The following is a 17,571-nucleotide window of genomic DNA, read 5'->3' as shown; positions in this document are numbered from 1 at the left end:
ATGATCGTTTCCTTCCCCATAATGTAATGCTTCCATTGACGGAAAACCTGCATAATGGAATTCATTTCTTTGTGATAGGTGGGATACTTTCGGACTATGTCTAAAAGTGTCTCACTATGGTAAGCCACTGGATGCCCATGCTGAGTAAGAAATGCACCAATAGCATAGTCAGAGGAATCTGCCTCAATCTCAAATGGTTGCTACAGGTCTGGTAATGTGATAATTGGTGCAGAGCAGAGGCGATGCTTCAACTCAACAAATGCCTTATGTTGGGTTTTGGACCAAAATAACTTTTCTTTCGTTTCACCCTTGGTGAATTGACTTAAAGGCCAAGTGATATGAGAGAACCCCAACACGAACCTGCGACAAAAATTGATATGACCCAGAAATATGCAAAGCTCTATTAGAGTGGTTTGGGCTTGGCTAATCCCAAATGACTTGTATCTTGGCTGGGTCCACATGCACACCCTGCTCATCAATGATATACCCCAGATATTGAACCTGGGTCATGGCAAAAGTGCATTTCTCCAAATTGGTACACTACTTGTGTTGTAGCAGGGTTTGGAGAACCTGTCGAATATGGTGGAGGTTCTCTTCCCAACTCTGGCTGAAGATCAATATGTCATCTAAATACACCACCACGAATGCATTGGTGAAGGGTCACAATATGTCATCCATTAATCTCATGAAGGTTGCGTGGGCACTCGTTAACCTAAAAGGCATGACCAACCATTTGAAAAGGCCCTCCTTGGATTTGAAGGTAGTTTTCCACACATCGGAGGGTTCGATAGGCACCTGGTGATAACCAGACTTCAAATCAATATTGGTGAAATATTTGGCCCCCTTGAGCTGGTCCAGAAGGTTATCAATCCATGAGATTGGGTACCTATTCCGTACAATTATCTTGTTCAACACTTGATAGTCAATATAGTGTCTCCAGGCCCCATCCTTCTTCTGTACCAATACATTTGGGCTCCCACTGGGTGATGAGCTTGGCCTGATGTGCCCTTTCTATAGCAACTCTTGAATCTGCCTCTTGATCCCATCATACTCCAGAATAGAGTGTCGATAGATCGATCCATTGGGTAGTCATGCGCCTTGGGTTAGATCGGTGAAGTGCTTGACCTGACATTGCAAATGCACCCCCAGTGGTGAGGAGAAAATGTCTCTGTACTCCTCCACGACCTTGTCCATCTGTTGTTATTGTGTGGAGGAGCCCTATTTGGAAGCCGTGGCCACAATCTTCTTCTTGCCTTGAGGGCGAATTATAAGGAAAACAAATTTCATGGCCTATGAAATAATCTTAGTACATTGCTTTGCAGTGATCAAAGAGATGGCGGTAGGTGGGGCTGCTTTCGGTACCTTGTATAACTTATTGCCCAAAATAATAATCACAGAGCAAGCCCTAGATTCATATACAACATGCCGCTTCCACAAGTATGGCTGTCCTAATAATACATCACAAACTTCAAGAGGGGCAACATACCACAATGCCTTATCCATGAAGGGCTTGATGTTGTAGGGAAAGCGACACTGTTGGCTGACGCGGAGATCTCGTCCTTGGTGAAGCCACCCGATGGTGTATGGCGACGGATGTGTTGTAGTCGATAGGCCCAACCACTTCATGATCTCTACTGAAATCAGGTTCTTTTGGCTCCCGTTGTTGACAATGAACTGCAACATAGAACCATTCACCCACATCTATGAGGGGAAGAGGCATCCCCCCTTGTCTGGATCTTCAGGCTCATTCTTCTGGATCTTGGTGGTGGCCAAAGTGGCACCAGGCTCCGCATAAATGATATGCTTCCCTTTGTCATTCCCCTTGTCAGGTTTTGGCTCAGAGTCAACACATGCATATGATTCAAAAGCCTTTAGCTCGGCCACCAGTGACTGCATGGCCCAACACTCACTCGTGTTGTGAGTGAAGCTCTTATGGAACTCACACCATTTTCCCGTGTCCTTCTTTGTCTTCATGGTGTTTTTATTGGGTTGTCCTAAGTCCTCCCGCCTTGGCTTTGTCCTTTTCTCTGCGGTTTGGGGGTTCCTTTCCCTTGTTTCAGATTTGCAAATCCAAAGTCTCGCTTCTTTTGTTTAAACTTCTGTTCAATCTTGACAGCGTATCAGTACGTTGTGCTGAGCGGAAGATGCTGAGGAAATCCATCTCATTCTGGATGTACCTGTGTAGGCACCTGCAGTACTTGAGTACCAAATGTCACTCAGAATCCTTGATACCCAACTTTTTGCGAAGGGTATGAAAAACATTGGTAAACTCTAGCACGTCTTGGTCCCTTCCTTGACGCAACGTGGTCAACTTTATGTATTTATCCTTATAGCTCCTGATAGGGTAGTACTTCTCCTTGATGCCGTCTCGGAACAAATTGGAAGTGGGTGTGGTTGAAAATAGCGAGGGTGCACTTTTGTCCTTCTTCTCACAATATCTTTCCCACCAGTAATTGATGTGGGAGGTGGCTTTGAGAAGTGCAAAAGTGATATTTTCTCCTAGAAAAATCATGAAAATGAAAATATCCTTCTAGCAGATTTAACCATTTATCTACGACGTTCGCATCTATCTGACATTCAAATATGGGGATGTCAATGTTAACTTGTACCTTAAATGGTGTTGCGCTTCCAAAGTAGCTACTGGAAGAATATGTGTTGCTTCTGGGTAGCCGCTGAAGGATTTGGTTAAATTTGTCCATCATTGCGTTCCTTTGTCACTCGAGGGATTCTTCGAGTAATATTTTGAAAGGATCTCCTTCCCCCTTGTTTTTTTTCTCTTCAGCCATGGTAGGCCGTTGGGATTTGTGAGGCTGGCCTTGCAAAGGTTCAACCAGTTCGAGTGTAACAACCCTGGTGAAAATTTCATGTAATAAAAGTTAAAAACAATAACCACTGATCAATGGACACTTATTGCAAGCTGAATGTTGGGCAAGAGATCCTAGGGGGTGTTCATTTGGCTATTTATGGCTAAGGAAATTGGCAAAGGTAATGGCTAAGGCTTTAGAAAGGAAAAATGGAATTTTTGGCACAATTATTTATGAAAATAATGGAAATTAAGAGAAAAAGGAGGTGAAAGGTCACAGATTGCATGTGAAGAGGAAAATGAAGGAAAACAATGGAAAATGAAGAAAATAGAGGCCTCATTCATAAAAAGGCTTATGAGGATCAGTTGGTAACCTTTTTTCAGTTCAGTTTTGGAGCACTCTCATTATTCTCTCTCTCTCTCTCATACTCTTGGACACTTAGAGTTTCCTTGGAGCACTTTGGCATTAGAACAAGAAAGGAAAAGAAGGCAAGAGGAAGCAAGGATCAAGCACTGAAAGGCAGGATCAAGCAGCTACAACAGGCTTAATTGCAGGTATCGATTTGCATGTGTATTTTCCTTGCTAGATTTGTCATGCATGGTATTTCATGTGGTTCTTTTATATCATGGCATGGGTTTTGCCAGGTGTAACAATGTTCTTCAGCCTAGCCTTTCTATTTCTGGATAACCATGGTGTGATGGGGTTCTCATGTTTGGGTGAGTTGGATTGCGGGATGGACTCGAATCTGAGGGAGGTGGATCTCCGAAATGATAGAACAAATGGCCTAGTAACCCCTGAACCAAACTGTGGGTTGCGTAAAGCCAGATTTTGTGTTGCCTCAGATGGACTAGGAATCCTTTCCGGTGAATGGCAAAATATATGGTAAATCCTAGAAGTGGTTTGCTCTCCATTGGGCCTAATAATCCCGGGTTTGGAATATGTGGTAAATCCTGGAGAGTGGGTCTCAGTTTAGGGCCTAGTGATCCGAGTTTGGATTGCGGTAAAGCCTGAGAGATTAGGAGACAGGAAAATTTCTCACGGTGTAGGTGGAGAAATATGGTGGCATCCATGCTTTTTTGGCCTAGTGATCGGGTGGAGATCATGGTAAATTCTATTATGATGTGTTCATTGTGTTGGCCTAGTGATCCAGGATGGATTACGGTAAAGCTTGGTTTCTATTGATGAGGGTGAGGTGGTTTAGCCTCGGTATGCCCTGGTTGAGTTCTTTTAGTTTGAGTCCCACATTCATGCTTGGAATATGGCATGGGGGTGAATGGCTGAAGAGAGATTTGGCTCAACCATTCTATGGTCAGGTGGAACATGGCAGTCCCATCACCAGTTGGTTCATTGCATTGATTAATGAGAAATTCATTCTCTTGATTTTCATGTGTAAATGTACTGATGTATATAGGGATTTTGATGGCTGATATGTTTATGGTATTTCTGTTCCTATTACGTAGGTTATATGTACATTTTGTGACAACAACTATGTATGGATCTCAACATGTTTTTACTTTTACATGAATGGATAATGTGTCTATGACCTAATAGATGATAATGTAGCAAATGGCATGAGAGAAAAATTGTTCATAACAATTCTCAAATAAGTATGAGATCCCTACACTTAATTATATTGTTTACACTTGTAGGTTAAATGTTGATGATATGTTTGTTTAAATGCCTGTCATGGCTAGTAGGGGTCTAGTTAAGGTTATGATCAACTTATTTCTTTTGCATCATTTTTTTCATGTACTTTCCTTGATTCCAGGCTATCATTCCATTATGGGCAATGGCCTGGGCGCTGTGCCTGAAAAAGTGGCTTAAATCCTGGGGTCTCTGGCACAGAACTGGCAACTTTGGTCCAAAGTCATTGGCATGCAGGCCTATGAGAGAGACTTTAGGTATTTGGTCGCTCCCTTGCCCATAGCATGAGAGTGACTATGACCTAAGAGGTTCAGAACAATAGTGGCACCCAGGGATAGGTTGTATGAGTGGCTGACTTGTCTCATGAGGGTTCTGTTGATGATGTTGGATGACTGCATGTGATGGTCCATCAATTCTACTTCCTTAAGGTCACCTAGGAGGTTGAATATGATCATAGTAGCCTCTCATCTCATGTTTACCCCCATTGGCATGGTTACTTGGGCGGATGTTGGAGGAGGGTGTTATAGAGTGGTATCAGAGCATGGTTCAACTCTCAGACTGTATGGGTTGAATGTTTTGGTCATGCAAGCATGTTAGTTGCATGTGTGTCCCTTACACTTATATACTTGTTGCATTTGCTTGATGATGGATTAGGGTTTTAGTATGGCTAACATGGAGAATTTGATGTTGATCTTTCAGAATGTATTTTTCATAAGTACGTGACTGATTTCATGGGGATTATATGTCACTTACATGTTGATTTTATGTCGCCTGCTTATATCCTTGTATGTTAGGGTACATTTGTGAGTATTTGATTACATGTATCAATCTTGTGTGTTGATTACAAGGATTGATCGATTATGCTCAACTACATGAGTTTATGCGTAGGTGTAGTTGATTTGGCATTGCTTATGCTTACTGTTGGTTGCATGTATCAATCTGTATAATGGAGTAATGACTGTTGTCATGCATGAGATCATAGCATGAATTGTTGATATGAACTTGCATTGATGATTGGATCCTAGTTCAAGTGATGTTTATGAGTTGATACATTTACTTGCTTATGTCGATATGCTATTATGATTATGTTACACATGTATCAAACTGATTTGGTGATCTTGCAGACAAGGTATCCTCCCCGAGCTATACTGAGGTATGTTGGTTTATTTTGATTTGGTTTATTTGACATATTATGTATTGTAGCAAGAGAAAGATCAAATGGCTACAATATGGTTGACTACAAGGAATCTCCCTCTGAATCTGAACATAAATATGGTGTTGGGAACTCTTCAGATTTGGTAGTTACATTGAGAAGTTTGAAGGAAGAGATAAGGAGTTGTAAGGCGGATAGAGACCGGATCATATAGGCAAAAGAGAAGTAGACAGAGGTGAATGCTATACTTCTTCAAAGTTTGTTGGAATTACAGCGATAAGGGCTGCTTCGGATCAACCATGGACATGAGGATAAAACTAATGGGGCACATGACAGTAGATCTCCTGGTAGACATATGACAGATAGATCTGATACAGTGAGAGATGGCAAGTTGTTGGACACTCTGGAAAGGAGGGGCGATGATTATAAGTATTATTATAGTTTTTGTTTTGATAAAAATCATGATCGTCGTCACTATCATCCTTATAGGATGAATTATAGGGGATACTTGCCGGATGAGTTCAAGAAAGAAAAACCACCTACTTTTGATGGAGATATGAAGAAGCCAGAAGATGTAGAGGCTTGGATACTTGGAATGAACAAATTCTTTGAGTTGCATGAGTACACGGATAACATGAAGGTCATGATAGCTATCTTCAGCTTGAAAGGTAAAGCAGACATACGGTGGGAAGATGTTAAGCGAGTTAGAGACATAAGGATAGATGACTTGAGTTGGCGAGAGTTTAAGAGACTTTTCAGGAAGAAGTACTTGTCAGAAAGGTACTATGACAGTAAGGCAAAAGAATTCTATGAGCTAAAGATGGGATCAATGACAGATGAAGAGTACACGACCAAGTTTTTGGATCTATTGAGGTATGCACTGTATCTTACTGATGAGAAGGCTAAATTTCAATGGTTTGTCAATGGTTTTCCATTAGCATTTAGAGATCGGATTGAGTATGATGAGCCTTGGTCACTTGAGGAAGTTATTGGGAAACTCAAGCATTGCTATGAACAATCAAAGTGTAAGAATGAATCTCAGCATGGATGGAAGGGAAAGGACAAAGGTAAAGGTAAATGGCAGCCTAAGAGGACAAGGCCTCAACATGTAGATGAGAAAGAGAATGTGGCACCGCAAAAGAGATTTAATGCAGCTAGATAGGGACATGAGTCACAACAACAACATAGAGGTGTTGGTACTAGTCGGTTGGAGTGTTGGACATGTGGTAAGGAACACCTTAAGAGAGATTGTCCATAGAACTAGGGTGGTAGGCCTTAGATATACAGTGCACAGGAGGTGCAGATTGTTGGGGATGTTGGTCAGAGTATTCCATGCATCTATGCAGCAGTGGACAAAGGGAAGGCAAAACACCAGGCATCTATCGTTGAGATGGACGGTAAGCTTTGTGATCAAGTTATTTCTATTTTGATTGACCCTAGATATAACTATAGCTATGTTAGTCCTAAATTGTTGGATAAGTGTGGTTTGAATAAGGAATTGCATGCAAAGTCTTGGTTAGTGCAGTGGGCTACAGGTACAAAGAAGCAATTTCATCATTGGGTAAGAGCTTGCGCATTTGATTTAAATGGTATGCCTACAACAACACATTTGAATGTGTTACCATTGGGATCATACAATATGTTGTTGGGAATGGATTGGTTGTTTCTACATAGAACCAAAGTTGACTGCTATGACAAAGCTATTGAGTGTGTTAATGAAAATGGAGAACCAAGAGTCTTGCAAGGTAAGAAGAAAGCCACATTAGTTAGGATGCTAACAACTATGCAAGAAAAGCGTAGCCACAGGAAGGGTTGCAAGCTATTTGCAGTACACATTTCTAGTGATAAGGGTAAGGAGGTTGAGGATGCATATGTGTTAAACAAGTACCCAATTTTGCAGCAGTTTTAGGATACATTTCCTGAGGACATTACAAAGTTGCCACCTCACAGGGAGGTAGACTTTTCTATTGAGCTAGTGCCAGGGACAACTCCAACATCGAAAGCACCTTACAGGATGAGCACATTTGAGTCGGTTGAGTTAAAGTTGCAGTTGAAGGAAATGTTGGACAAGGGATATCTTAGGCCAAGTGTATCACCTTGGGGTGTATTAGTCTTGTTTGTGAGGAAGAAAGATGGTACTCTCAGATTATGCATTGACTACAGGCAATTTAACGAAGTTACTATCAAGAACAGGTACCCTTTGCTGAGGATTGATGACTTGCTCGATCAGTTGAAGGGAGCAACAATGTTCTCGAAGATTGACTTGAGATCCATATACCATCAGGCAAGCATCAAAGAGGAAGACATTTACAAGACTGCGTTCAGGACCAGGTATGGGCATTATGAGTTTGTTGTTGTTCCATTTGGCTTAATTAATGCTCCAACTACATTCATGTGTTTGATGAATAATGTGTTGTGTCCATAGTTGGATAAGTTTGTTATTGTGTTCATTGATGATATATTGGTATATTCTAAAAATGAGGAAGAACATGCTGAGCATTTAGCAGCAGTATTGAGGTTGTTGAGGGAGCATTAGTTGTATGCTAAGCTCAACAAGTGTAGCTTCTTTTAGATCGAGGTACACTACTTGGGGCATGGTGTCTCCAAGGAGGGCATTGCAGTAGATCCAGAGAAGATAAGGGCCACCATGGAGTGGGTAGCTCCTAAGAATGTGGAAGAAGTGAGATATTTCATGGGCTGCACACCTGACTGCTCTGTATCTGTGTTATGGGTGCGGACCCCTGTAAAATTTAACAAGCCGCGAGTACATTCTAAAAAACTCACTTTCAGTCATTTCTAGAAGCCTCTGGAAGGAATCTTGAGGTGGAAAGTTCGCTCTTCTAAGGTTCATGCACTCCATACCTTAAGGAGCTAACCCCTTGATGTGAGGAGCTTATCCCTTTGAAGGAGGATTCTATCCCTTCATAGATGGACCTGTAACCTCCTCCTCTGCACTATAAAATGAAGCATTGGGCTGGTTACTTGGGAGGTTGAAAGTTGAATATTTTTGAGGTGAAATGCTGCTGGAACTTAGTCTTCTTTAGTTGAGTTTTTATGAGGAGAGATTACATACCTCTAAGATTTCATTTGGAAGAGTGCAAGGCTTGTCAAAGTAAAGGAAATTCCTGTTTCGGACCCCAGGAAGAGCTTGTTCAACATCAAGGCTGAAAAGGTTGTAAGGTTCTTCTACTTCAAAGTTAATATAAATAAGTTTGTTTTTATCAATAAGTTGTTCATTAATGGTTTATTTTATGGATTCCTTAATAGACATGATTTATGATATTTGCTATGCAGGTGCTATTTAATGTTTGCTTGTTTGTGATTGCATGTCTTTAAAGATAACTCTTTCGAATGATGGAAGGATGACTACAATGAACAAGCGTTGGATCTAAGGTAGGATCTTAACACCTTTGTAGTATTTATTTGTAAATTGCATATGTCTAGAGAAAGATAGGTTCGTTTGTCTGTTTGTTGCTAGACTATCTTCTGATACTAGGGAGATCGGTCTTGTCCACAAGATCGATTTATCCGGCCAACAAATTGGCGACTCCGCTGGGGAATGGATTTGGTTTTTGGTTTTCCTTTGTTTTGACTTGAGAAAAGTGTTTTCGTTTCTAGTTTTTGATTGATGTATACTGGCTTGGGTAGTTTTTAAATCTGGGAGTATTTTTTGTTTTTTTCGAAGTTTTCAGGGGACCACACTTTCTCTTCACAGACAGTGCGGGCATCTCCGCACTTTTCCTTTAGTAAACAAAGCGGGACCACACCTGTTACTTCTGGAGCCTGCAGACCCTGTAATTTTTTTTGAAAAACCTAAGATACCTTTTTCCAGTTAGGTTTAGGTTTGATTTAGAAATTTTAGTGTCTACCCAGATTTGTATTTTTCCTGTAAAAAACCTCTTGTGAGTGAGTTCCGATAGTATTTTTGTTTTAGATGATTTTCTAGAAGTTTGCATGATTGGAGTGGTTTTCACTTGGTCTCTGTAGTGACTCAAAGATCAGAAGCTTGAGAAACCTTAGATTACCCTGGTGTCTTTTTGTCTTCTTGATGAGTCCGACTTGGTTGAGAAATCTATCCTTGGTGAGAAATAGATTCAGTTTTCTCGTTGCAAATCTTTGAACAAACTTTGTTATAAGTTTTGAATTTCATTTTTACAAAAGAAAACATATCTGGATGTTTTTTTATTGGTTTGTTATTCTGAACAAATGAATCCTTAGTTTACTGAACAACTAAGTAAAATGTCCTCAAAAAGAATTGAAGCTTTTATTTAATTAGATTTTTAAAGTTTTTAGATCTCAAAATTAGTTTTTGTAGTTTTGAGTGTTTTTCTAGAACTTGTAGATCTCTTTTGAAAAGAACATTGTTTTTCTTGTAGTTTCGAGTTTTGAAAAGGGAAAGGGATTTATTGTGAGCATTAATTATTGGTCTTGTTATGAGTTCTTATTGAAAAAGACAAAAAGATTTTCTTTTCATTTCCATGTTGAAAGAAAGAATTGTTTCTTAAAGAATTGCATTCTAGAACTCTTTCTTTTAGCTAGAATTTCATTGAAAGAAAAATGAATTGTTTATCATTTTAGGTGCATTTTTTAGTGTTTGGAGTCGAGTCTTCACACCATCAAAGTTTCATCTCCATACCTATTGACTTAAGGAACAACCCATAAAAGCAACGCTTAATTAAAATTGATCTAGTAATCTTTTCTATTTCTAGGGCTCTTATCACCAATATAGCTTAGGCTAGTATCTTGGAGTAGGGAGTAATTAACTCTCCAAGATAGTTAAAACAAACAAGTAGATACATCTTGCGGTAGGAAATAAATCCAATTGTAATTGATACGTAATGGGAAGCTTCTCTTAAAGGAGTCAATCACGAGATCATGTCCGAACCTTTGAGACAATCAAGTCTGTTTCATTGGGAAAGATAGAAGATTTGCGCGTATTATAAACGGTAAACCTCGGATTAACCATTGTCCAGGAGCCTGGGGTCATGTGTTGGTAAACCTCGGATTGTCCATGTCTAGGAGCCTTCAAGTGGATTGAGCTTTGTTACTTTGCCCTTGCGCGTAGATCAGATCGTAGACTGTTCCCCTAGTTGTATTTGTTTTTTTTGGTAACCTTACTGTCCATAAACTTAAGATTATTTCCTAAGGTGACGGTGAAGGAAAAATCTCATTGTACCTGGAGCAGACATCGAATAGACTCACTTGGACTCTTTGGGGGGTTCTCTTCACTTGAGATGGTTTTGTGAAGAAACTTGTGCCAGTCTGTTTCATTAAGCAGGTTGTCGGGGTAACTGTTCCAACCGCCCTTTCTGTATTAAACTTCTACTAAGTTGGATTTCATCACCAACTAGTGTTTTTAGTATGGGAAGTTACTGTTTGTGTGTGGTTTGAACTCTTAGATTTTTTAGGTGTGTGATTCAATTGTTTGTTTCTTTAGAGACTTTAGGTGTTTTTATTGAAATTTTCTTTGTTTGTGTGTGATTAATTAATTTAATCGTGGCTGAATTACCAAGACAATCTCATAGACTTCAGGGGAAACCGCTTGAGTATTCACCAACCTAGCTTGAAGGGCTATGAGCTCTTGTATCACCTAGTGACAATAGAGTTGGATCACCAGAAGCCGGAGAATCATCTTTAATTGTTCATCCTGATTATCAAATACAAACAACAGAGTCTATTCAAGAGCCAATTTCATTTTCTGAAATTACTGGTAGTCTTTCTCCTTTCAGTGAATTAGCTGAAGAACCTGAAATTTCTGACCCTGACATTGAACCTACTATTACTCCAACTTTAGGATTTGCCTCTCCAACTTCTAGTAATCCTGGTTCACCTAGGGTAAGCAATATCATTACTCAAAATCTTCCTTCTGGCCTCATTTCTGTTGAAGAACTTGTTAATCCAGAAGACGATGTAACTCTTCCCGAAAACCAGCAGATTTTAAATCTTAGGGAGCGTGAATCAATATTCTACAGTCCTTTTAGGAGTGACGCTTGGTATGTTTCATTTACAAATTTTTTAGAAAACCTGGGTCTTAGTTTTTCACCACCTTGAATTCCTTTTCATCCTACACCAAGAGGTTATTATCCTTCATCGATCATGTCAAGACAGTCATCTATGTTTTCCCAAACACCGGAAACATTTTTATCTGGTGGTCCTTCTGTTCCTTCGAGGTACTAGTCACTCTCTGGTACTTTTTTAGGAGCATCTCCTCGACCGATTGAACAAGTGTTATCATCTGGAAGTAATGGAACTCAAGCGTTGAATGCAGAACAAATCCTTATGATGTTTGGTAGTATTCCAAATCCTCAACCTCAAGGTAGTCAGTTACCGCTTGGGGGGCAACCTCAAGGTAGTTAGTTACCGCCTGGGGGGCAACCCCAAGGTAGTCAGTTACTGCCTGGGGGGCAACCCCAAGGTAGTCAGTTACCGCCTGAAGGGCTTCCTCAAGTTTATCAACCTTCAGGATAGTACATACCCCAAGGTCAACCTCAGACTCAGTACATACCCCAAGGTCAACCCCAGTTTCAGTACATACCTCAAGGTCAACCCTAGTTTCAGTACGTGCCTCAAGGTTATCAACCCCAAGGTCAGTACCCAACTCAAGGTTTCCAACCGCCTTCTAGTCAACCATTTTTTCAAGGAGCTGGAAATGTACCGCTTAATTATCAACCCTATGTTCAACCAGGTTATGGTCCTCCATATGCACAACCTTTTGTGGGTCCATACTCCGGAATGAACATGGTGTGGGATCCGTCTCAAACTCAACAGACTTTGCAACCTAATGTGCAGTTAATTAATCAACCTGGATAGCCTTTGGTTTTTGGTCCAACCCAGCAACCTGTCCAACCTACTGTTCAAACCCCTGCATCTGGTACAGTTCAGCAGCCTGGGCCTAGTTCACCTCGTACTCTGCCTCAAATTGCTGCAACTACTGCAGCTTCTGTTCAACCTACAACACCTGTTTCTGGAGTATCAGCAGCTCCAGTTTCTACTACCCCTGCATCAGTGCAAATTCCTCAAGTCTCTGTGCCACAGTCAGGACCTACGGTTCAGACTTCGGTCCAGATGCCTGCAAGACAAGCTAGTACGATTGCTACAATTGCCACAAGTCAACCACAATTTATGTATCAACCGTACCAGGGACAGTATCAATTCGGTCCTACTGTAAAAAACCCAGTTTATCAGTATCAACTGTATCCTGGCTATACTTATCAACAGCCTCAGCAACCTCAGTTTGGTCCGGTTAATCCTGGTTTCCCAGGAGGTTACAACATTCCTAATGCAAATCCAATTCCAGGTTATCCTGGATATCCTCCTCCTAGAACTGGTCTCACTACTCAAGGTTTTCGCGACCCTAACCGTTAGTTACCATTTATAGAAACTTTGGATTTACCTTATTTGTCGCGCCTTACGAACGATCCAATTTACTATCTTCTGTATTGGCCGCCAATGCCTAGTAAGTTGCCTAGTGATATCCCGAAATTCGAGGGTAAGTCAGGAGAGGATCCGTCAAATCATGTTATGACTTATCACCTCTGGTGTGCATCTAATTCAATCATTGATGATTCAATTCGATTGCGTCTTTTTCAATGAACTCTTATTGGTCTTGCCGCCAAATGGTACATTGAGTTACCATGAGCCTCTTTTTATAATTTCAATCAGTTAGCCACTGCTTTCTTAACTCATTTTCAGTTGCCTGTTAGATACGACAATGGCACGAAATTGTTAACTTCACTGAAACAATCCACGTCCACATATATTTCTGATCATATTCATGAATGCCGACGTAGGAGGTGTTTAGTGAAAGTTTTCATTCCGGATCAAATTTTAGCAGAATGGTTCATTAAATCATTGTTACCCAAAATCACTGAAGATGTAGCTAAGGGAGGAGTTGTTACTGAAGAGAAAGTCATTGCTCAGGCCCAGTACCTTGGCCTCGTCTATACGCAGTCATGTACTTTACATGATAAAATCCCTGATCTTCCAAAACACGGTCAAATAACTACAGCTCCTTCAGGATCTCATGCCGCTGATGGTATGATTGGTTCAGTTAGCACTAAAAGTAAGAAGAAATTTTCAAAGAATTCTTCTCCTATAATAACTTTACCTGATTCCCCAATAGGAGAATCTTCCGCTGAAATTTCTGCCGACATCCATGCCATAGAATCATCTACGACCAAAACAAAATCCGGTAGTAAAAAGAAGGGGAAGAAGAAAAACAAAAAAAATTCAAAAGATAAAACAAATAAAAGTGAATCTATTGACGGAAAATGAAAACCTCCTTATCCTTGTTTCATTTGCGACGAGGATCATTTTACCAAAGACTACCCACATTGAGCAGAGGTTTCGAAAATCGTTAAAGGTTCTCAAATGCCTGCTATCTTGAAGGATCCTTTTCCTACTCAAGATAGTAAGATGATTGGTTCTTCCTCAAATGCCTTAGAATAACCCATTATGATAATGTCTCATGTCATGATTGCGACGCAATCGCAAGATTATGGTAGTAAAAATCTTGTTGGCGGTAAAGAAGCAGAATCTTCTAATTCAAACACATCAACTACACCTCCTAATGGTTCTGGTCCACTACAGATCGAGAAACCCAACCCTGACTTAGTAATCAAACCGCCTGCTAAAGGTATACTTCGGAAATCAACTTTCAATCTACATGTGAGAGCTACTCAGAATTATAACATTGTTGAAGACTTAGCTATTTCCCCTTCAACAATGTTGGCTGTGGAAGTGCTGCAATCGTGCCTAGCACAGCGTAAATTACTATTGTCTGCTATAGGAGCTGTCGATATTCAGGATTCGAACCTAATAATCTTCGATTTAGAGAATAGTACACCCCGCCTCCCTCATCAAATGGCTTTCCAGATTCCAGTTTTAGTAAAAAACAGACCTTGCTTTAGGACTATGATTGATGAAGGGGCTTCTACGTGTATTATGTCGATCCAGTGTTGGAAATCTCTTTGTTCTCCCACACTCAATCAGTCTTCGACAATTCTAAAGGCTTTTGACGACCTAGGGTTCCATCCTTTTGGTATTTTACAGGATTTACCTATAGGGGTCGAAGGAAAAACTGTGAATCTAGATGTGGAAGTGGTTGATGCCCCTCTAGATTACAACTTTTTCCTGGGTCGTAGTTGGTCTTATGCTATGACCGCTATTGTTTCATTGATCTTTCGGCTTATTAAGTTTCCTCATAATGGAAAGATCGTTATGATAGACCAGCTGACTTATTTCTCATCCGACCTAGCCTCTACAGATAGTATGCAACACATCGGTAAGACGACTATCCCTTACAAGGATGTTGGCGTAGGTTTGATGAAAGATTTTGGTTTACTAGGAACTTTTTCCTTCCCTCCTCCTAACGTATCACCTTCTATTGCAACTATTCATATGATTTCATCGAATACTCTTACTTTTGATGATCCTTGGATCGTACCTTCCGATTCTGAGGTGGATTGATTTGGTGGAGTGATGCGTCTTAGTCCCTTTGAAATTGCATATCAGGCTGCACAGTCGTTTTCTGATCCCTATTCAATCGAAATTGATCCAATGGATGTGGTCCAAGGGGAATCACTTTCTATATCTAGCTCAGCTACAACAAAATTTCCTGATCTTGTTCATACTGATGAGCAGATTCGTGAACTATTATCTGTTGATGACTTACCATGGGAAGATCTACATCACCGATATTTGTTTTTACCTGAGCTTGATTATTTTGAAAATGATTTTTCTTCTATTTTTACGACTGACTATGTCAAAGAACCGTAGAATCCATTACAACATTCCGATTCTGAGTTAAATTTGGAAAATATCTCTCGAACGGTTCCTATTGAAATTTCGGTTAAGCTTGGAATTATTGAAAACATTCATATAGGTGCTTGTTGTACGGACGATGAAATCCAAACTTATAAAGCCCTATTTCAAGAATTCCGTGAAGTGTTTGCCTGGTCATATGAAGAAATGCCAGGAATCGATCCATCAATTGTTGTCCATGAAATTAAAACATACCCGGATGCTAAACCTGTCCGGCAACGCTTACGTCAAATACATCCGCGAAAAGCTGCTGCTATCAAAGCCGAAATTGAGAAATTACTTCACACAGGTTTCATTTATCCAATTCCTTTAACTGATTGGGTATCGAATATTGTTCCTGTCAACAAAAAACAAGGAACGATAAGAGTATGTATCGATTATAGGGATATTAATCGAGCTTGTCCTAAAGACAATTATCCAACCCCCTATATCGATCAAATTATTGATGATTGTGCCGACAGTGAAATGTTCTCCTTTATGGATGGTTTTTCTGGTTACAATCAAATCAACATACTCCCTGCTGATCAAGCTAAAACAACTTTCATTTGCCCATGGGGGACATTTGCTTATTGCAAATTACCTTTTGGATTAAAGAATGCTGGAGCAACTTTTCAAAGGGCTATGTCTTACGCATTTCATGACATCAAGCACATTGTGCAGCCTTATCTTGATGATTTACCTACCCACTCATTGCGTAGAGCTGATCATCTCACTCATTTACGAGCTATCTTCATGAGATGTAAGCATTATCGAATTCGGCTGAATCCACACAAATGTGTATTCTGTGTAGAAACGGGTCGCTTACTGGGATTTATCATATCAAAGGCAGGCATTCGTGTCGACCCCTCAAAGGTGGAAGCTATCGTTAATCTATCTCCTCCTTCGACTCTTCGCCAACTCCAAAGTTTGCAAGGGAAAGAAATTTTTTTACGTCGTTTCATTCCTAACTATGCCGAGATAACGAAAGGTTTTACTAGGTTGTTAAAACAGAACACGCCATTCTTTTGGGATGAGATTGCCGATCGATTTTTTAATGCACTCAAACACGCGTTGACCCATGCACCATTACTGCATCCTCCCAATTACAACCAAGATTACTTTTTGTACCTCGCTGCTTCTCATTCCACCATTGGGATGGTTTTAGTTCAGGAAGATGAATTCAACAGTGAACATGTGATTTACTATCTTAGTCGAACTTTGCATCCGACTGAGATTAAATATTCGCATGTGGAGAAATTGGCCTTGGCAGCTGTTCAAGCTGTCCAAAGATTTCGTCACTACATCTTATTACGCAAAACCACGGTAATTTCTGACTGTAACCCTATGATGTATATCTTGACCAAACAATTGCTAGGGGGCAAGTATTCCAAATGGATAGTTATCCTGTAGGAATTTGACTTGGAATTTGAAAAATCCAAGGTAAAGAAATCCTTGGTTTTTGCCGAACTGATGTTTGATTTCCCACGTACTGATACTAAAACTATGGCGGAAGAGCCCATTGCGGATGAATCCTTGTTTCTTATCAGTACTCTTGATCCATGGTATGGAGATATTATTGTTTATCTCCAAACCCAATCTTTTCGGCCTGAAATCTCACGATCTCAACGACGGAAAATACGTTTCCAATCCCAACAATACAATATTATTGGTGATACACTTTATCGTTGTGGAGTGGATTCTGTTTTCTGACGTTGTTTAACTCATGAAGAAGCTGAAAAGGTTCTAAATGATTGTCACTCTAGAGCATGTGGCAGTCATATGTCTGGGTATGCCACAACCCAAAAGATATTGCACGCTGGTTATTTCTAGCCATCCTTATTCAAAGATTGTATCTATACAATCCGGAAATTCCACAATTGTCAAATCTTTGATAGTAAGATGCGCGCTCCACCTACTCCTCTTCACCCTATAATTGCTGTCGGTCCTTTCGCAAAGTGGGGTATTGACTTTATTTCATGTAACCTTCACTCGGCCGAGGGGCATGCGTATATTATCCTAGCGATAGATTATTTTACTAAGTGGGTCGAGGTGATGCCTACATTTTCGGCAGACGGCAAGACTACTGCAACTTTCGTATTCAATCATATAATTGCTAGATTTAGTGTTCCTTAAGCTATTATTACTGATCATGGAAGTCACTTTCGAAAC

This window comes from Pinus tabuliformis, chromosome 2_2, assembly GCF_031772625.1.
Source record: "Pinus tabuliformis cultivar Carrire ecotype Pingquan chromosome 2_2, CPIR1, whole genome shotgun sequence".
Classification (NCBI taxonomy): Eukaryota; Viridiplantae; Streptophyta; class Pinopsida; order Pinales; family Pinaceae; genus Pinus; species Pinus tabuliformis.
The sequence above is the reverse complement of the archived record's forward strand: the minus strand, read 5'-3'. Positions refer to the sequence as shown.